The sequence below is a fragment of the Stenella coeruleoalba genome (genome assembly GCF_951394435.1).
Source record: "Stenella coeruleoalba genome assembly, chromosome: 18".
Classification (NCBI taxonomy): Eukaryota; Metazoa; Chordata; class Mammalia; order Artiodactyla; family Delphinidae; genus Stenella; species Stenella coeruleoalba.
This window is the reverse complement of record NC_137164.1, coordinates 65832566-65855668: the sequence shown is the minus strand read 5'-3', so window position 1 is coordinate 65855668 and position 23103 is coordinate 65832566. Positions and strand designations below refer to the sequence as shown.

Genomic DNA, 23103 nt, shown 5'->3' with positions numbered 1-23103 from the left:
AATAGGGTGAAAATAAGAGAATGGAAAAAGATATACACACAAACAGTATCCAAAAGAGAGCTGAAATGACTATATTAATGTCAGACAAAATAAATTTTAAGAAAAAATTGTTGTCAGAGACAAAGGAGGACATTTTATTATGATAAAAGGGTCAATCAATCAGGAAGACTTAACAATTATAAACACATGTACCTACCAACAGAGCCCCAAAATACGTGAAGTAAAACTTGACAGAACTGAAGGGAGAAATTCAACAAAATAGTTGGAGACTTCAATTTCCACTTTCAATAATGGATAGGACCACTAGGCAGAAGATTGACAGGAAATAGAAGACCTAACATATCTATCTGTAAGACACTCCATCCAACGACAGCAGAATATACATTCTTCTCAAGTGCATAGGGAACATTCTCCAGGATAGATCTTATGTTAGACCATAAAACAAGCCTCAGTATGTTTAAAAGGATTGGAATCATATGAAATATGTTCTCCATCCATAGTAAAATGAAATTAGAATTCAAGAACAAAAGGAAATTCACAAATAAGTGGAAATTAATCATCACCCTCCTAAATAACAAATGGCTTGGAGAAGTCACAAGAGAAATTAGGAAATACTGAGATGAATGAAAATGAAAACATAAGATACCAAAACTTATGGGATGTAGTGAAAGCAGTTCCCATAGGGAAATTCAGAGTTGTAAGCATCTTCATTAAAAAGGACAGACCTCAAATCAATAATCTAATCTAGTTTCTTAGAAACTAGAAAAGGGGCAAACAAAACCTAAAGCAAGCAGAAGAAATAATAAACAAGAAAAGGAAATAAATGAAGTAGGAAATAGAAAAACAATACAGAAAAAAAAAGTTGTTTCTTTGAACACATAAAAAAAAATTGACAAACTTTGGGCTAGAGTGACCAGGAAAAAAGAAGACTCAAATTACTAAAATCAGAAATAAAAGAGGACATCACTACCAAACTTTCAGAAATAAAAAGAATTATAAAGGAATGCTATGAACAATTGTATGCTAACAAATTAGATAACCTAGACGAAATGGGAAAATTCCTAGAAAAATCACAATTTCGAAAGTGAATTCAAGAAATAGAAATCTGAATAGACCTGTAACAAAGAACTGAATAGAATTAATAATTAAAACGACTTGTCACAAAATTCCAGGACTAGATGTCCTCACTGTAAATGAATGTTCTACCAAACATTCAAAGAAGAGTTAGCACCAATCTTTCTTAAACTCTTCCAAAAATTAGGAGCAGAGTGAACACTTATTTTATGAGGCCGGTGTTAACCTGATACTAAAACCAAAGAAAAATAACTCAGAAAAACTATGTACAAGGCTTCCCTGGTGGCACAGTGGTTAAGAATCCACCTGCCAATGCAGGGGGCGCAGGTTCGAGCCCTGATCCGGGAAGATCCCACATGCCGCAGAGCAACTAAGCCCGTGCGCCACAACTACTGAGCCTGCGCTCCAGAGCCCGCAAGCCACAACTACTGAAGCCCGTGTGCCTAGAGCATGTGCTCCGCAACGAGAAGCCACCGCAATGAGAAGCCCACACACCACAATGAAGAGTAGCCCCCACTCGCTGCAACTAGAGAAAGCCCACGCACAACAACGAAGATCCAATGCAGCCAAAAACAAATAAAATAAATAAATTAAAAAAAAAAGAAAACTACATACCAGTATAAATATTGATGCAAAAATTCTCAACAAAATCATAGAAAATTGAATCCAGCAACATATAAAAAGGATTATATATCATGACCAAGTGGAATTTATCCCAGGAATGCCAGGTTAGTATATAAGAAAATCAATCAATGTAATATACTAATAGAATAAAGTACAAAGATCACATGATCATCTCAGTTGATGCAGAAAAAGTGTTTGACAGAATCCAACACCCTTTCGTGATTTAAAAAAAACCCAACAAAACACTCAACAAAATAAGAATAGAAGAAAACTTCCTCAACCTGATAAAAGCCATCCATGAAAAACCCACAGCTAATATCATACTTACTGGGAAAAAAATGAATGCTTTCTTCCTGAGATCAAGAATAAGACAAGAATGTCCATTCTCACAATTTCTTTTCAACATTGTACTGGAGATTCACAGATGACCTGATCTTGTATAGGAAAAAATCCTGATGAATTCACAAAAATGCTATTAGAATAAATGAATTCAGCAAGGTTGCAGGACACAAGATCAATATACAAAAATTCATTATATTTCTATACGCTAGCAATGACCAATCAAAAAAAATGAAATTAAGGAAATCCCATTTATAATAGCATCAAAAAATAATATAATACTCATGAACAAATTTAACAAAAGAAGTATAACACTTTCATGAAAATCATAAAATATAGCTAAAAGAAATTTATGAAGACCTAGAAAAATGGAAAGACATCCCATATGCATGGATTGGAAGACTTAATATTAAGATGGCAATACTCCCCAAATTCATCTATAGATTTAAGGCAACACCTATCAAACTTTCAACTTCTTTTTTTTTTTTTTCAGAAATGGACAAGCTGATCCTAAAATTCGTATGAGTTGCAAGAGACTACAAAGAACCAAAAGAGTCTTGAACAAAACAAAATTGGAGGACTCACACCTTGATTTTTAAGCTTACCACAAAGCTACAATAATCAAAACGCTGTGCTACTGGCATAAGGATAGACCCATAGATTAATGAGAATAAATAGAGAATCTAGAAATAAACTTTCTATTTGTGGTCAGTTGATTTTTGACAAGGGTGCTGTGATGGTTAATTTTGTTTCAACCTGACTAGGCTATGGTGCCCAGTTGTTTGGTCAAACACTAGTCTAGATGTTGCTGTGAAGGTATTGTGGATGTAAGTAACATTTACAATTAGTTGATCTAAGTAAAGCCGATTACCCTCCATAAGGTGAGTGAGTCTCATTCAACCAATGGAAGGCCTTGATAGCAAAGACTGAGGTTTACAGAGAAAGAAGCAATTCTGCTTCAAGACTGCAACATAGAAAAACCTGCTGGCTTCCTTTGCAAATTTCAGACTCCAGACTACAAAATCAACTTTTATCTGAATTTCCACTTGTTGGCCTGCCCGACGATTTCAGACATGCCAGGCCTAACAATCATGGTACCTAATTCTTTAAAATAAATCTCTCTATAATATATCCTAATGGTTCTTTGCAGAATGCTGATGTATATAGGTACCAAGACCATTCAGTGTGAAAGAACAGTCATTTTAACAAAGGTTGCTGGTACAACTGGATATCCACATGCGAAAGAATGAAGCTGGACTGCTACTTTGCACCGAATACAAATCTCAAAATGAAGCACAGACCTCAATGTGGGAGCTAGAGCTATAACATTCTCAGAAAAACACATAAGACCAAATCTTCATGGCCTTGGATTAAGCATGGGTTTCTTAGACATGACACTAAAATCACAAAAAGACAAAGGAAAAAAAATAGAAAAATAGGACTTTAACGTTTGTGCTTCCAAGGAAGCCATCAGGAAAGTGAAAAGACAATCCATAGAATGGGAGAAATATTTGCAAATCAAACATCTGATAAAGGACTTGAATCGGAATGTATAAAGAACTTCTACAATTCTATAGCAAAAAAACAACGCAATTAAAAAATGGCAAAATATTGAATAGACACTTCCTCAAAGAAGATATATGAATACAGATAGCTAATAAGTACATTAAAAGATGCTCAACATCATTAGTTATTAGGGAAATGTAAATCAAAACCGCAATGAGATACCAGTTCATACCCACTCAGATGGCTATAATAAAAAAGACAATAGCAAGTGGTGGTACAGAGATTGGTGGAGAAATTGGAACCCTTATACACTGCTGATGGGCACATAAAATGGTGCAGTCAGTTTGAAAAACAGCTTGGCAGTTCTTTAAAAGTTAAACATAGAACTACCATATGACTCAGCAATTCTACTCAAGTGTATACTCGGGTGATGTGGAAACATATGTCTACACAAAACTTGTATCAATACATGAATGGTCATAGCAACATTATTCATAAGAGCCAAAAAGAATTAACAATCCAAATGTCCGCCAACAGATAAAACGTGGCTTATCTATACAACGGGATATTATTTGGCAATGAAAAGAAATGAAGTACTGACACATGGTACAACGTGGATGAACCTTAAAAACATTATAAGTGAAAGAAACCTGACATAAAAAGTCACATTTTTTTGGTTACATTTATCTGAAATGTCCAGAATCAGCAAATTCAGAGAGACAGAATGTGGATTCGTGGTTGCCAGGAGCCTGGGGGAGGGGAGGGGGCAGGAGAGGAAGGGAGGGAATGTGGAGTGACTAGTAATGGGTATGGAGTTTCTTTGGGGGGATGAAATGTTCTGGAATGTGAGGGATGCACAACTCTTGTAAATATACTAAACACTCAATTGTACACTTTAAAAGAATGAACTTTATGGTATGTGAATTATATCTCAATAAAGCTGGTATTTTAAAAAGTGCTTTTTCTTAGAGAGCTGAAGGAAATTGATGCAGATCTCAATTACTGATTTTTTTTCCTATTTTTTCTATTTTTCCACAATATATTTAGCTCCGTTCAGAATACGTGGATGGTAACATTCATAACCCTCAAACCTTCTGAGCATTCCTGAGCCAATACGTGGGGCGAAGAGGAGATCCAGATGGGATGTAGCCTGTATATTTTCCTCTCCATTTACTTGCTATTTATGGCAAGTACCTCACAGTTTGGACACAATGACATACACATTTTACCTCATGCATTGTGATAACATACATAATGGAATATTAATTGTGACATCAATGCACAGCTCAAACTTGCATCCACTGGCAGGATAGATTTTTAACCGTCTTCAGTTAATAAGGAAGAAACAAACAAAAGAACTTCATAATAGTTCATATTCCTCAATTCTACCCACTCTACATGTAGTACCTCTTCATACCCTATTTTACTATATTAGTATTTATTTAACAAACATTTCCCTTGGTCATTTGTTTAGCAAATATTTAATGGCACCTTCTCTGAAGTGGGCACTGCAGGGGTTCGTAGTGAGCAAGTGGAACTTCACGGAGTTTACAATCCTTTGAACGAAGCCAGACAATAAAGTAAACTGAGTAGATCATTTCTTATTGTGACACGTGACAAGAAGAGGATAATGGGATCATGAATGACGGAGGAGGAGTTGGGTCTCCACCCAGAGGACACAGTCTTTTGAGGGGAGGTGATGTTTGAGCTGAGACTTGAATGATGAGAAGACACATGAAGAAACGGGGGAAATCCCCCAAGCAGAGGAAACAGCGAGTACAAAAGCCCCAAGGCAAAAAGAGAGTCTGGTGTGTTCCAGCCAGGGAAGAAGGGTACAGCTAGAGGGGAGTCAGCTGTAAGGAAAGGGGCTCGGAGGTAAGCAGGGGCTAGATGACCCAGGGGCACTGTGATAGTTCAGTGGTGTGACGTATTCTAAGTGGAATGGGAAGCCAACGGGTTAAGTCAGGAATGTGACCTGAAAAACAGTTTCAAAAGATCATTCTGGCTGCTATATAGGAAACAGACTGTAGGAGAGAAGTGAGGAAGCTGTGTGAGCATTAGGAAGCCACTGTAGTACTCGAGGTCAGAGAAGGTGCTGGCTTGGATCAACAGAGATCATGTCTGAGGTGGTCAGATTTAGATAGTATTCTTCTGAAAATACATCAGGACGCAGGGTGCAGAGGCAGATCCAAGTTTTATGGGATCTGAAACGTACACAATCTGAGGGCCCTCTGTAAGAAAAATTAAAATCTGGACAGAAAATGAGGTTCCCTGCAAGGCTTCTATGCAAGTGAAGGGCCCGGCAGCTGAAGCTTCATGAGCTTCATGGTAGGTCCTCCTCTGATGGGGGTGAGACAGAGGAATCAAGGATGCCTAGGTTTGGAGTCTGAGCACCGGTGATGTCATTAAGATGATCTGTTTGGGGTAAGGTCTGGAGAGAAGAAAACAAGAGTTGGGTTTTGTTCATGGTGAATTTGAGATGCCACTAGGCGTTCGAGTGATGATGTCCAGCAAGTAGTTGGACAGAGGGGTCAGGACATCAGGAAGAGGGCAGGGCTGGAAATATCAACTTCAGTCATCACATTCATGACATTTAAAGGTGTGGAAGTGGATGACATTGCCTGGGGAAGAGAGAAGGCGGCCAAGGACTCAGCCCTGAGACATCCCAACACTAGTGGTCAGGCAGAGGAGGTTTCTAATTCATTAATAATACAAATGTAATCATAAGAGAGAACTGGCACATTGAATATGTCACCTTGTATTCGAATTCCCTTTGATCTCTGGCTGCAAGGGCCTTTTAACACCTAGGAGTCCACTCATGAATGTAAAGATAGTCGGAAGAACAAGTAGGCACAAATGTTAAAGAGAAGGTCAATTGCACAGCATTTTATTTGAGGGAATTATTTTTATTTTTCATATTTCAGGAAAAGTAGTAGTGGTGGTGCTGCTAAGGAAATACTATTTTCTCTAAACCTTCAACCATTCAGCCCTCCTACAGTCTCATCTACTTCTCCACCTCTCACTTAGAAATCACGCTTTAAACAATATGGAATTCAAATAATTCTTTAAAGAATTAGATCACATTGATATCTAAGATGTCAGATGCTGTCCTCTTCCCGTCTCAATCTAAGCTCTTATCGAATTTTTGTTCACACTTAAGTTTTTGCTCGGTCATCAGAGATAATAGCCCAGGCCCTTTTAAGGAACGTAGAAAGGAAGTGGGCAAAGCAGGAATGTGTTTTAATTTCTATCTGCCATGTACAGTAAGAGTGATATTGGAAACATGTTAGAAAAATGCTAGTGTTACATGGATCCAGCTCTACCACAGGCCAAATATTTCCTCTTAAACCTAATTACAGATAGCAAATCTTGATAGAACTTAGCTTAAGATGGGAATATTGGTACTTGTATCTAAACACCATCATTATAAAGGGATTCCATTATATGTTACAAATCAGGTTTGTTATAATCAGTCTTCCGTGTGTATGTGTGTGTGTGTGTGTGTGTGTGTGTGTGTGTGTATAATTTCATATGGTGATAGGTTATAAGACATATTAAACCAAGGTAAGGAGATAGAAAGTGAAAGAGGTACTATTTTTAATAGGGTAGTCAAGGAAGACCTTTCTGGAGAGGTGACATTTTAGCGCCCAAGAATGGACTGCTTCATGGAAATTACTTTTCAGAAAGAGAAACGTTATTTAAAAGATTCATATTAAAAATGCTCAACCATTTTTTAGATCAGATTTTAAAGTTCATAATAAGCTAATGAGATTTTGATCTCTCTGTGTTTGTGCTAAGCTTCTGTATTTTAATCTCATTTGATCTTCATCTTTAACCAATGAGGCTTCAACCATTTTGTCAAGAAAAAGTACATTGGGGTCAGGATCAAACTGGTTCCAGCTACAGCTCCACCACTAACCAGCTGTGATGCTGACCTGGGCCCTCAGTGCTTCCCTAGGTCTCCATTTCCTCACCTGTAAATTGGGATAGTTGGGCGAGATCCCAAGGGCATCTTTCCAGCTCCAACATTTGAGGGTAATTAAGTCAATTATCGCACTGTGTTGAAATAGATGACTACAGAGGCCACTTAGAGTCGCTTGTCCTGAAACAAAACTGCTCTGTGTCTCTGGGATTTGAGGTCTTATATCTGCCTGCTTTTTAGAAGTTTTTTCTTTTCTTCTTCTATTTTTTCTTCTTCCATTCTTCCTGTCAGTCAGCTGCCACTTCTTGTAGTGGCCAACGTAAAATGACAGCTGCCTCTACTTGTCAGCTGCTCTGATCATCTGGTTTGCTATGTGCTCTGGAGACTAAATAACCAAGGACATTAAATGGTATATGAAATAGGCAAAGCTGAGCATATTTTCAGTAGAGTCCCATGCATGAGCTTTACAATTGGCCACTTAGGTATTTTTCATTTAGGGGTTAACTGTGTTCCAGACGCTTAACTCTGCTAAGATGCTGACCCAATGCCCCGGCACAAAGCTGTCTCTTACTGCTAGTGTTATGGAGGTTCCAACATATATACATATAAACACAAGTGACAGAGCAATGAAGCAAAACTGTTTAGGAAGGTCTAAATTAGACTTTATATAATAAAAGCATTGCCATTGACAAGTCCCCTGTATCTAATTCTTTTCTCTGTAATTGTGGCTTTTTTATACCTAGTTAGGGGGCTAAGTTCTCAGAGAAGCATTTAAGTAAGGTAGTCCATCAAGTAAGTAGTCTTCTGACTACTTAGTGATTTAGTTTTCCCACAATAAAAATGAATTGTTTTTCCTCATTTACCATTTCCTGTGGTCCCAGAAAATTAAGATAACTTGTCCTCAGCCTCTGAGAGGAAACAGCCAGAATGTATAGAGGCCTAAGATGGGAACTCTGAAGATTTTAAACAGAACTTATTTTGAGACGCTTGAGAAATTAAAGAATCAAACTGCTTTTAAGTACTTATTTTTCTGTAGAAAAGTGGGGTAGAAAATCCTGGTGGATTGGATTTTGATTCATGGGTGAATAGAAGGTGAAATGATCAAGAAATGAATATCAGAATTGTAGAAGAAAACAGTAGGAGATTTTTGTTTTAAAGGAAATAAAGAATGCAATTAACAGGGGCCAGAGACAGAACAAAATATATCTGCTAGTTTTAGTCTTACTTGGGTGCTGCAAGGATCCTGATCAGGGAAAACAGCTGTGCCCATTCATGGGTCCCGGAAAGGTTTTTCTCCAGAACCACCTAAATGAAATAAAAACTCATTTCTAACTCTTTCAGAATGACTACTGAGATCAGTAGGACAATAGCCTACATTTTTTGGAGCAACTCTAATCAAGTGATGTTTCCTTAAGTCCACGGAGGCAGTCACCAGCTAATTTAAAACACAATATCAAGGAACAACTTGCAATCATTGAATTCGCATTCTTTCATTCTTGGTCTCTGTCTAGTCCCGTTCTCAGAATCATTTTTTCTGGCCTTTCCTCTCTCGTCGGAACCACTATGGGGACTCCGGATGGTGAGAGAGGGAAAAGGCCCTCCAGGATCTCACACAGAAAGACTTGCCCTCCAGAATCACCCTAATTTGTCCCTCAGTGTGGATTGATAAGTTCTTACGTTTTTTTCATCTAAATCTCAGGTCTGGGGATGACTTACCTTAGTCCAAGCTATTCTCAGCACTATAGTTGCTCCAGTGTGGGATGTCATTAATCCCACAGTTCCAACCTCATGGCTCAGAAACATCACCATGGAGACCTCTGACTACAATTGTGACCCGCTGCAGGTCAGCAGTGCCATGCTGCTGGCCCACTTCAACTTGCCTGCCATACAAGCTTTCCAGGTGGCTCGTTCATTCAGATGTTATCGGCTGACCTAACTGTCCCCAAAGCCACAGAAGGGACAGGAGCTCTGGCCTTTGAGAACTCAAAACATGTGGTTGGGGGTTACTAGGACCCCAAATGTATCAGCAACTTCAGCTTTGAAACTACTCAGTTTCTTTACCTAGGATTTCAATTCTATTCCACTATTCAATACTAAAAACAGAAACTCATCTCTCAAACGGACAAAGATAAATTTATATAGAAGCAGAAGGAAATTCCCTGTTAAATAAGTTTATGGCATTTCGGTCTGTTTAAGTTCTTATAGGATATATTGATTTATCAGATTTGGCCTCCATTGTCTTGGTCCTTGATGACCACTACATTTAATATTTCTTCATTCTGTTTCTTAATTTTCATCGATAATTAATGAAAATCAAACTTTTTGGTTTCTGAAATTGTTTCATAAGACACATGCAGATCCCTTTACAAAGGTTGGTTTTTTTCTTGGTAAAATATGAGGTCTAAGCACTTTCAAGGTCTCTCTGCAAATCCTGAAAGTTCTTTGGTGCAATTCCCTGCTTCTTTGTCCTCACTTCCATCACGTGTTGTTTGTTCTTACGTTATGGCTGGTGGGCAGGGGTCATGGCAGTGAGGTACCCTCATGGCGTTTTGCTTAAGGATCCTACCAAGAGTCCAAAACCAGAAGTTTTGCAGGTTAAGAGGCAAGGACTGAATGGTTACAAACTGATTGTAAGATGTATGATGAACGTATTAAAAGAATGAATTCCAGCCATTCCTTCAGTCCCTGGGAAATTGACCAGTTGATGGCTGACCTCAGCTGCCCTGGCTGACCTTTGGACATTTCAAACCTACACCAAAGACTGGAATATGGGGAATATCTATTGATCTCTTCATCACCAGGTACAACAGGTGGAAAACAGTTGAGTAAGGAGCATCATGGTGGATAAGGTAGGCTAGAAAATCAGCTATAGGAGAACTGGGGTGGACGGTTTTGCCTTACGGCCTAATTTGCCTTACATTCCACGTTAGTCACAGATGAGCTGTGAGAATCTTGGATAATCAGAAAACTCCATGATCTCTTCTTTTTCTTTTTAAGATGTAAACCTTCTAATGATTACTTAGATATGGTGTCATTCTTTAGTTAACAATAGGTTTAGATCCTTCAAGCTGTTCATGTAGCCTTCACCATTTTACTACTATTTGAGATGGAGATGGGGAGGTTAGTGGTGGATAATGCAAATGTCTTTTGTTTTTGAAAAAAGAAAAACTCCTGTCATTATTTCCTAACTATTCAGTGAGCTCATACTGTGTTCAAGTGATCAACTGTGGTGGCTTCACCTGCCCCAGGTCATACCTTTATACCCTAAAATCTCAAACCACTACGTCTACCCACTCACAAACTGGTACATACTTGTTTCCTTCCTACCATCGTTAGCCTTATTTTGGGGAATGTAGAGCCTGCAGACCTTAAAAAATAATTAAAAAAATTTTAAATGTTCATCTTTAAATTAAGCAACATAATAACTCAGAGGAAGGGAGTGGTCTGGAAGCAAAGCGCTGGCTTCCCCTCCCAAGGCTGCACCCTTCATGAACATGTCTATACTGAGACCCTGCTGAATTGCTTTTCTTGGGATGTATATCTTCATGCTACATCATACATTTGGAGAAACAAGTCAGCTGTGCTCTTGGCTGGTTGAAGAGGGATCACCCCATAATGTAATTCAGACAAAAGCTGGGTTTATTTTTTCAAAGGCCATGGGAAATTAAGCACATTTGCCCACTGGCTCATTTCTGGGCCACGTTTTGCACCAATATGGAAGCCTGTTTGGCAGGACTTACCACTGCAACAGAGGACTTTCCCAAAATGCATCTTGATAGCTCTTTTAACTCGAAAGTTCATCTCTGCAGGAAGTGGGGACCTTTTGCTACATTTTATCCTTCACCTTCCATTCTATAAAAATCAAATTTAAGATAGGAAAATGCTTCCAAATTGTAGATTCATGGAACTAGAAAGAATTGGTACAATTCAAATTCATACAACTAGGACTCATATAATTCAGGTAATAGAGGACTGGATCTGAAGCAACCAAGAGATTAAGAATCTAATCTACACTTAACCTTTCAAAAAGAAATTTTTTCATGAGCAAAGGATCTGAATAGACCCTTCTCCAAAGATGACATACAAATCACCAATAAACACACAGAAAGATGCTCTACATCTAATCATCAGGGAAGTGAGAATCAAAACCACAGTGAGATACCACCTCACACTCACTAAAATGGCTAGAATCAAGAAGTCATAATAACAGTGTTGGTGAGAATGTGGAGAAATTGGGACCCTCTTACACTGCTGGTGGGAATAAAAATGGTGCAGCTACTTTGGAAACTGTCTTGCAGTTCCTTAAAAGTTAAACATAATTGTTATCATTTGACCCAGTCATTCCACATCTCGGTATATACCCAAGAGAAATAGATACATATGTCTACACAAGAACTTGCACATTAATGTTCTTAGCAGCATTATTCACAAAAGTCAAAGGTGGAAACAATTCAAATACCTATCAACGGATGAATAGATAAACAAAATGTGGTATATCCATGCAATGGAGTATTATTTGGCAATCAAAAGGAATGAAGAACTGATACATGCTATGACATAAATGAACTTTGAAAACATGATGCTAAGGAAAGAAGACAGTCACACAAGACCACATACTATATGATTCCACTTACATGAAATGTTCCAAATAGGTCAATCTATAGAGACAGAGTAGATTAGTGGCTGCCTATGGCTAGGAGAAAGGGGGCCACAGGGAGTGATAACTAAAAGGTATGGGGTTTTTTTGAGTTGATGACAATGTTCTAAAATGGATTATATTTATGGTTGCACAACTGTGAATATACTAAAAAACGTTGACTTTTACACCTTAAATAGGGGAATTGAGTGGTATGTGAACCATATCTCTAGGTTTCCTATCTCAGTTTTTAATCATCCTGGCTGCCAGAAAATTCTTTTTCATATTTATCCTCATTCTTTTTGCTCAGTCTAAGCAAAACTCATTCCCTCTTGTTTTTATTTTTTTTTTCTGTTTTGTTTTGGTATAGACAGACAGAAGTAAAAAACGTCCTTATTACACTTCCTGAATCATAATTCTTCTAATACTCAGAGGTCAGTATTAAATTAGCTGTTCTGAGGAAACAATGTTGGTGCCTTTTACCTTTTCTCATAAGATCCATTTTTACACCACTGTTTACCTTGGAGCTTCTCTTGGAGCTTCTTAACCACTCTGGGCCTCAGATTCCTAATCTATAAAATGAGAGTGTTGGACTAGATCTTAGAGACACCCTCCAGCTCTGAAGTTCTGTGAAAATGTCAATATCCTTTGAGAAAGCTGGACACATAAAAGACAGATATTTTCCTGAGCCACTGTAGGTATAACTATAATCAACTATGAAAAGAATATGGAAATGGATTGAAGTAGCCATGCTTTAAAATAAGTGAACACAGCATGAAGTGGACACAGCAAAAGACTAAGTCAGGTGACTTGATTTCTGCTTTTATGACTCGTGGTGAGAATTTGGAGAAGTCACATGACCGCTTGCATACATTTTCTTTTATGTAAAATGGGCTTCATGTAACCTGCATAGCTCCCTCTAAGAAATGTTTCCGTATAATGAGTAAATAAGCAAATATTGTAATGCAAAGATTTTAACAATTGTTTATAGATGTATAATTCAAAACACAAATGTTGTCATTGAAAGACTTCTTTCCTTGGAGAAAATTTATGTCACCTAATTTTGGGGGTCATCATTTCACCTTGGTCTCATCATCTCCTCTTAAAACATAATGAATATGGCATAGTAAAAAATAAAGCAAGGGACTTCCCTGGTGGCACAATGGTTAGGAATCTGCCTGCTAATGCAGGGGACATGGGTTCGAGCTCTGGTCTGGGAAGATCCCACATGCTGCAGAGCAACTAAGCCTGTGCACCATGGCTGCTGAGCCTGTGTTCTAGAGCCCACGAGCCAAACTACTGAAGCCCACATGCATGAGCCCGTGCTGTGCAACAGGAGAAGCCACCGCAATAAGAAGCCCGTGCATCACAATGAAGAGTAGCCCCGGCTCGCTGCAACTAGAGAAAGCCCACACGCAGCAATGAAGACCCAATGTAACAAACAAACAAACAAAAAAAGCAAGCATGGAAATAAAAGCATAATGAAATTATGATAAATGTGAACAAAGCTAAGAAGAACATAAAAAAATTAACAAAATATTTTCCTTTCAAATTTGGCCTTCTAAAAAGTCTACGTTAATTATAAAAATTGTTAAGCATATTTCTAGTTGACCTTCCGCCCACCTCTCTAATGATTTCACCGTGAAGTTGTCTTATCTTTTTGGTCAAATCTCAGAAACCAGAAGTTAAGGGACCATGTCTAATTTCTCCTTTGTAACATCTCAATGCCTAAAACAATGCAGGTCCCTGGTATTTACTGAGGAAATACTGATGTTATTTGTTGTCTTGTAATAGAAGAGGTTTAACTGCTAAATGAAAATGTGACAATAAAAATTTTGCAGTCCAGCACTACATAATGATCAAGGGATCAATCCAAGAAAAAGATATAACAATTATAAATATATATGCACCCAACACAGGAACACTTCAATACATAAGGCAACTGCTCACAGCTATAAAAGAGGAAATCAACAGTAACACAATAATAGTGGGGGACTTTTAACATCTCACTAACACCAATGGACAGATCATACAGACAGAAAATTAATAAGGAAACACAAGCTTTAACTGACACAATAGACCAGATAGAGTTAATTGATATTTATAGGACATTCCATCCAAAACAGCAGATTACACTTTCTTCTCAAGTGCACACGGAACATTCTCCAGGATAGATCACATCTTGGGTCACAAATCAAGCCTCAGTAAATTTAAGAAAATTGAAATCACGTCAAGCATCTTTTCCGACCACAATGCTATGAGATTAGAAATCAGTTACAGGGAAAAAAACAAACAACACAAGCACATGGAGGCTAAACAATACGTTACTAAATAACCAAGAGATCACTGAAGAAATCAAAGAGGAAATCAGAAAATACCTAGAGACAAATGACAATGAAAACTTGACGATCCAAAACCTATGGGATACAGCAAAAGGAGTTCTAAGAGAGAAGTTTATAGTAATACAAGCCTACCTCAAGAAACAAGAAAAACCTCAAATAAAAAATCTAACCTTACACCTAAAGGGACTAGAGAAAGAAGAACAAACACAACCCAAAATTAGTAGAAGGAAAGAAATCATAAAGATCAGATCAGAAATAAATGAAATAGAAACAGAAAAAATAACAAAGATCAATAACACTAAAAGCTGGTTCTTTGAGAAGATAAACAAAATTGATAAACAATTAGCCAGACTCATCAAGAAAAAGAAGGAGAGGACTCAAATCAATAAAATTAGAAATGAAAAAGGAGAAGTTACAACAGACACCACAGAAATACACAGCATCCTAAAATACTACTACAAGCAACTCTATGCCAATAAAATGGACAACCTGGAAGAAATGGACAAATGCCTAGAAAGGTATAACTTTCCAAGACTGAACCAGGAAGAAATAGAAAATATGAACAGACCAATCACAAGTAATACAACTGAAACTGTGATTAAAAATCTTCCAACAAAGAAAAGCCCAGGACCAGATGGCGTCACAGGTGAATTCTATCAAACATTTAGAGAAGAACTAACACCCATTCTTCTCAAACTCTTCCAAAAAACTGCAGAGGAAGGAAGACTCCCAAACTCATTCTACGAGGCCACCATCATCCTGATACCAAAACCAGACAAAGATACTACAAAAAAAGAAAATTACAGGGCTTCCCTGGTGGTGCAGTGGTTGAGAGTCCGCCTGCTGATGCAGGGGACACGGGTTTGTGCCCTGGTCCGGGAAGATCCCACATGCCGTGGAGTGGCTGGGCCCGTGAGCCATGGCCGCTGAGCCTGCGCGTCCGGAGCCTGTGCTCCGCAACGGGAGAGGCCACACAGTGAGAGGCCCGCGTACCACAAAAAAAAAAGAAAATTACAGACCAATATCATTAATGAATATAGATGCAAAAATCCTCAACAAAATACTAGCAAACAGACTCCAACAACACATTAAAAGGATCATACATCATGATCAAGTGGGATTTATCCCAGGGATGCAAGGATTCTTCAATATACACAAATCAATCAATATGATACTCCATATTAACAAATTGAAGAATAAAAACCATATGATCATCTCAATACATGCAGAAAAAGCTTTTGACAAAATTCAACACCCATTTATGATAAAAAAACTCTCCAGAAGGGGGCTTCCCTGGTGGCGCAGGGGTTGAGAGTCCACCTGCCAATGCAGGGGACACGGGTTCATGCCCCGGTCCGGGAGGATCCCACATGCCATGGAGCGTCTGGGCACGTGGGCCATGGCCGCTGAGCCTGCGCGTCTGGAGCCTGTGCTCTGCAACGGGAGAGGCCACAACAATGAGAGGCCTGCGTACCGCAAAAAAACAAACAAACAAACAAACAAAACTCTCCAGAAAGTGGGCACAGAGGAAACCTACCTCAACATTATAAAGGCCATATATGACAAACCCACAGCAAACATCATTCTCAATGATGAAAAACTGAGAGCATTTTCTCTAAGATCAGGAACAAGACAAGAATGTCCACTCTTGCCACTATTATTCAACATAGTTTTGGAAGTCCTAGCCTTGGCAATCAGAGAAGAAAAAGAAATAAAAGAATACAAATTGGAAAAGAAGAAGTAAAACTGTCACTGATTGCAGATGACATGATACTATACATAGAAAATCCTAAAGATGCCAACAGAAAACTACTAGAGCTAATCAATGAATTTGGTAAATTTGCAGGGTACAAAATTAATGCACAGAAATCTCTTGCATTCCTATACACTAACCATGAAAAATCAGAAAGAGAAATTAAGGAAGCAATCCCATGCACCACTGCAACAAAAAGAATAAAATACTTAGGAATAAACCTACCTAAGGAGGTAAAAGACCTGTACTCAAAACTATAACACTGATGAAATAAACCAAAGATGACACAAACAGATGCAGAGATATACCATGTTCTTGGACTGGAAGAATCAATATTGCGAAGACGACTATACCACCCAAAGCAATCTACAGATTCAATGCAATTCCTATCAAATTACCAGTGGCATTTTTTACAGAACTAGAACAAAAAAATCTTAAAATTTGTATAGAGACACAAAAGACTCCAAAGAGCCAAAGTAGTCTTGAGGGAAAAAAAAACGGAGCTGGAGGAATCAGACTCCCTGACTTCAGACTATACTACAAAGCTACAGTAATCAGGACAATATGCTACTGGCACAAAAACAGAAATATAGATCAATGGAACAGGATAGAAAGCCCAGAGATAAACCCACACACCTATGGTCAACTAATCTATGACAAAGGAGGCAAGGATATACAATGGAGAAAAGACAGCCTCTTTAATAAGTGGTGCTGGGAAAACTGGACAGCTACATGGAAAAGAATGAAATTAGAACACTCCCTAACACCATACACAAAAATAAGCTCAAAATGGATTAGAGACCTAAATGTAAGACTGGACACTATAAAACTCTTAGAGGAAAACATAGGAGGAACACTCTTTGACATAAATCACAGCAAGATCTTTTTTGATCCATCTCTTAGAGTAATGGAAATAAAACCAAAAATAAACAAATGGTACCTAATGAAACTTAAAAGCTTTTGCAAAGCAAAGGAAACTACAAACAAGACAAAAAGACAACCCCCAGAATGAGAGAAAATATTTGGAAATGAATCAACAGACAAAGGATTAATCTCCAAAATATTAAAACAGCTCATGCATGGTCAAGAGGCACATGAAAAGCTGCTCAACATCACTAATTATTAGAGAAATGCAAATCAAAACTACAATGAGGTATCACCTCACACCAGTTAGAATGGTCGTCATCAGAAAATCTACAAACAACAAATGCTGGAGAGGGTGTGGAGAAAAGGGAACCCCTCTTGCACTGTTGGTGGGAATGTCAATTGATACAGCCACTATGGAGAAGAGTATGAAGGTTCCTTAAAAAACTAAAAATAGAATTACCATATGACCCAGCAATCCCACTACTGGGCATATACCCAGAGAAAACCATAATTCAAAAACACACATGCACCCCAATGTTCATTGCAGCACTGTTTACAATAGCTAAATGCCCATCGACAGACGAATGGATAAAGAAGATATGGTACATATATACAATGGAATATTACTCAGCCATAAAAAGGAAAGAAATTGGGTCATTTGTTGAGACGTGGATGGATCTAGAGACTGTCATACAGAGTGAAGTAAGTCAGAAAGAGAAAAACAAATATCGTATATTAACGCATATATGTGGAACGTAGAAAAATGGTACAGATGAACCGGTTTGCAGGGTAGAAATTGAGACACAGATGTAGAGAACAAACGTATGGACACCAAGGCTGGAAAGTGGTGTGGGGGTGGTGGTGGTGCGATGAATTGGGTGATCAGGATTGACATGTATACACTGATGTGTATAAAATTGATGACTAATAAGAACCTGCTATACAAAAAATAAGTAAAATTAAAAAAAAATTTTGCAGTCCAGGTAGAATTTTTTGTGGGTCTAATGATTTCTGAGAACCATAAAGCTCATTTAAAGCGTCTTAGGCAATGACAAATATCTCATAATATTCATGAGGTCAGTTACATCATAACGAGACTTAGAAAACTGAACAAGTCACTAGAGTTTACACACCTAAATAAGTGCTGGTCTTCCAAGTAGGGAGGCTGTATGCTTTTTCCAGTGGTGGCACCATTACTCAGAATGGCATGGATCGTCCTCTGTGGGGAATTTTGTTCAGTGTCAGATTGCCATCATTCAGGACTTCATTACTCACAGTCACACAATGAGGTGAATGGTGTTTCTTTTCCCTCTTTTTCAAGCTACTTGAGTTATCGGCAAATAGGATGCTTTGTACAGGTGGCAATGGCACTCCACCAATTCCCATGTAATTGGAGTTAGAGACGGGCCTGCCTAAGAAAACAAACCTCCATAGAGCTGAGACTGACATCGTTCTGGATGCTTTCAGGTGGGTTATTGTATCCTTAAAGCAACCCTTGGAGATAGGTGGTACTTTGCTCAAGAATGGGGGTGCATTTAGGGACATACACATGTATCCTGGGACACAGACATGTATCCTGGGACACAGACACGTATCCTGGGCCCTGAGTGATTACGGATGGGCTGTGCAAAGTCTGAAGCTGCTGATAGGTGTCCCTCCTGCTGAGGGTCACCTGGCACATTGCTGGCTGTTGCTGCGAGGTCCTCCAGGGACACAGCAAAACCACTACAGCTTCTTAGCACAGCAACAGGAAGCGGTCCCGAATGGCCGTGGTGGTTTGCTAGCTTTGGCCAAGGTCCCAGCCCACCTTGCAGGAGCCAGGACTAAAGGTGCTCACCTGGACAGGGGCCAGGCCATCCTGAGGAGTCTCTGCTCCTTGAAGAGAGGAATCTCCAGGAGTGGAAGACCCACTCTTTTCACTTTTCAACCTTCCCCAGATTTCTCACCCTCACCCCGTGGTCTAACTTCCTCCCAGCTCTTGTTTAAGGATAAACTTTATGGGTGGCCTCTTCAGAGCTTTGCTTTTTGACTCTTTCAAAGGAAAGAAGGAAAGAAGGCAAGAAAGAAAGAAAGAAGGAAAGAAAGAAAGAAAAAGAAAGGAGGGAGGAAGGGAGGGGAAAAAGAAAAAGAAAACAGGTTTTGGCTTTTAAAACAATTGGTACATGTTTAGGTCAGTTGGAAAAAATGTGATAGGAGAAAGGTAGGATCATGTACTCACGAAAACAGATTACAAAACAACTGTACAGTCAGTATAAGGTCATTTTCAGATCTAGAAGACGCTATATTAAATGTAACACTGATGGTCTCTGGATGGTGGAAATGCAAACATTTTATTTATTTATTTTTGTCTGTCTATTTTTTCTAAAGTTTTCAATGCACAGATCTTGCTTCTTTCTATATTAAAAAAAGATTACAGTTGACCTTTGAACAACATGGGTTTGAACTGCATGGGTCCACTTACACACAGATTGTTTTCAATAAATATAGTACCTGTATTTTCCACTTTACAGATCTTTAACTAAGGGTGGGGAAAAGTGTGTTCAATTATGGATGACAATATGTGGAATCAAAAGAACTAGGGTTGGAGTCCTGATTCTACCCAAACTGTTCTAGCTTCCTGCCCTTGGTTGAGTCATTTATCAATTCCTCTGTTGTTAGTGAGGCAGAGATTACAGTATGCATATTTTTGACTGCTAGGGAAGGGGTGGAGGGTCGACAACCCTTACCCCACGTTGTTCAAGGGTCAACTGTATTTTCTGTTTTTGTTTGTTTGTTTGTTTTTGGGGTACGCGGGCCTCTCACTGTTGTGGCCTTTCCCGTTGCGGAGCACAGGCTCCGGACGCGCAGGCTCAGTGGCCATGGCTCACGGGCCCAGCCGCTCCGCGGCATGTGGGATCCTCCCGGACCGGGGCACGAACCCGTCTCCCCTGCATCGGCAGGCAGACTCTCAACCACTGCGCCACCAGGGAAGCCCGGGTCAACTGTATTTTAAAAATGATTGCACTGATATGTTTTTTCAATCGTGATAAAATATACATAACATAAAATTTACTATTTTCACCATTTTATGTGTACAGTTCTGTGGTATTAAGTATGTTCACATTGTTGTGTAACCGTCACCACTATTCATCTGTAGAACTGTTTTCATCTTCCCACACTGAAACTCTGTATCCAATAAACAATAATTCACCATTTTTGCTCTCTCCCCAGCTCCTGGCAACCCCCATTCTGCTTTCTGTCTCTCTGATTTTGACTATTCTAGGTACATCATCTAAATGGAATCGAAGGGTATTTGTCATTTTTGTGACTGACTTATTTCACTTATTTCACTTTGCACTAAAAAGGAGCAACAAGAACTCACCCACACAGCCGTTGGAGGTGAAAAGTGGTACAACCCTTTGGAAAATAGTTTGCCATTCTCTTATAAAGTTGAAAATAAACATACCCCATGGCCCAGTAGTTTCTTTGCTGGATATATTCTCTAGAAAGATGAATGCACTTGTGCACCAGGGGACAGTAATGTTCATGACAGCATTGCTCATAATAGCTCTGAACTAGAAACAACCCAAAAAGTCAACTGCAATAGGGCTTCCCTGGTGGCGCAGTGGTTAAGAATCCGCCTGCCAATGCAGGGGACACGGGTTCGAGCCCTGGTCCGGGAAGATCCCACATGCTGTGGAGCAACTGAGCCCGTGCGCCACAACTACTGAGCCTGCGCTCTAGAGCCCGTGAGCCACAACTACTGAACTCGCATGCCACAACTACTGAAGCCCACGCACCTACAGCCCGTGCTCCACAACAACAGAAGCCACCGCAATGAGAAGCCCACGCACTGCAACGAAGAGTAGCCCCCCTCTCCCCAACTAGAGAAAAGCCTGCGCGCAGCGATGAAGACCCAATGCAGCCAAAATAAAATAAAGAATAAAATAAAGAAATTTTAAAAAATCTATGTATTAAAAAAAAGTCAACTGGACAAATTGTGACGTATTCATTTGATGTAATACAGGGCTACAGCCATACACATCATGGATGAAACTCACGAGCATGATGTTTAGTGAAAAGAGCCAGATTCAAAAGATTCCATGTGACTGCTTCCATTTGTATTTGTTAGGCAAAAAATAGAGTGTATCTTTAGGGAAGCATGTGTCGATCGCAAATATATAACAAAAAGCAAGGAGTGACTATCACAGGATCAATACAAAGGGGTTATGAGTGGAAAGGAGCTTATGGGGGAGGGGAATTCTGCAGGGGGCATTGTCCTCTTTTCTGACTTAGGTGGTCGCTACTTTAGAATTTTTAAAAAGTATTATAGATTCGCAGGAAGATGCAAAGATACAAAGATAGTACAGAAGGTCCTGAATATGCTTCACCAAGTTTCCCCTAATAGTTGTATCTTAAATTATTATAGTACAAATTGGCATTGGTACAATGTACATATATAGCTCTATGTCATGTTGTCATATGTATAGTTTCAATAATCTGCCACCAATACCACCATATAGAACTAATCATCACTACAAAGATCTCCCTGTGCAGTTGCTTTATAGTCACCAGCCACATCTTCTCCCCACTATCCACGGCCCCTGGAAACCACAAATCTATTTTCCATCTCTATAATTTCATCATTTTGAGAATGTTTTATCAATGGAATTGAACATGTGACTTTTTGAGATTGACTTTTCCCAGTCAGCATAGTGCCTTTGAGATCTACCCACACTGCTGAGCATGTCAATAGTTTGTTCCTTTTTATTGCTTAGTGGTTTTTTACCTTATGCATGTACCACCGTTTGGTCAGCCATTCACTTGTTGAAGTATATTTTGTTTTCAATTTTTTGCTATCACAGAGAAAGTTGTTGTGAAACCCAGTGTATAGGTTTTTATGTGGACATAAGTTTTCACTTCTCTGGGATAAAGCCCAGGAGTGCAATTGCTGGCTTGTATGGGAATTGTATATTTTATTTTACAAGGAGCTACCCAAGTGTTTTCCAGAGTGGCTTTTCCATTTTCCATTTCCACTAGGAATGTGTGAGAATCCAGTTTCTCTGCATCCTTGCCAGCATTTGGTATTGCCGTTATTTTTAACTGGAGCTATTTTGATAGGTGTGTAGTGATAGATCATCACGGTCCTAGTTTGCATTTCATTAGTGGCTAGTGTGATGTTGAACATCTCCAGAGCAGGGTGATGTTTATTCTTCCAACTTAGGTAGTAGTTACTTTAGAATTGCCTGTAGCTTCCATGCACAGCTCTGTGGTTGTTTCATATTTCACAATACAATAATTAAGAAAAAAAGAAGGAAGGAGGAGCACTGAGTTTAATATTTTGAGTTATTCTTCCCCTACATCCATTTTTAAAAATACGGCAACCACGAGTAAGGCAGTGAAGTCACCTGGCTAGTGGCAGGTAGCAGAGGGAATCAGGTGTGCCTGGTGTGAAGACTGCTATTTTCACCTGAGCAGAGCACCTCCATGTAAAACAGCCTTCTGAAAACCAAACCTCCTTCCACAGCAGACTGACATGGAGTAGTTCAAACACGAAGACCAAACGCAGCTAAAAATCAATCAATAAATCATTATTTTTAAAAAAAGAAAAGAAAGTGCACAGGGAACTATACTCAGTACCTTGTAATAACCTATAATGGAAAAGAATCTGAAAAAAAAATATGTATATATATATGATTGAATTACTTTGCTGTACACTTGAAACTAACATAATGCTGTAAGTTAACTATATCTCAATAAAAAATAACAGATTTGGCTTAGTATCTTATATTCGTTTTCTAGAGCTGCCATAACAAAGTACCAAAAACTGAGGGGCTTAAACAACAGAAATGTAAATGTCCCAAAATATTGGAGCCTAGAAGTCCAAAATCAAAGAAATCAGATTCTTAGATTTTAGGAAGATGCTGAAGCAAAAAAAAAAAAAAAAAAAAAAAGTTTCTGGAGTCAATTTAATGTTATCCAGAAATTCAGGCATTCAAGGCACAATTTACTTTATTTTATTTTATTTTTTTTAAATATAAATTTATTTATTTATTTTTGG

The 23103-nt window shown here is 38.8% G+C and overlaps 1 protein-coding gene across 4 annotated transcripts in view; it reads right to left on the bottom strand.

Annotated features, from left to right (window-relative positions):
- IPO5 (importin 5) overlaps positions 1 to 23103 on the bottom strand; it is a 130244-nt gene that overhangs the window by 44961 nt on the left and 62180 nt on the right. The window lies entirely within an intron of this gene.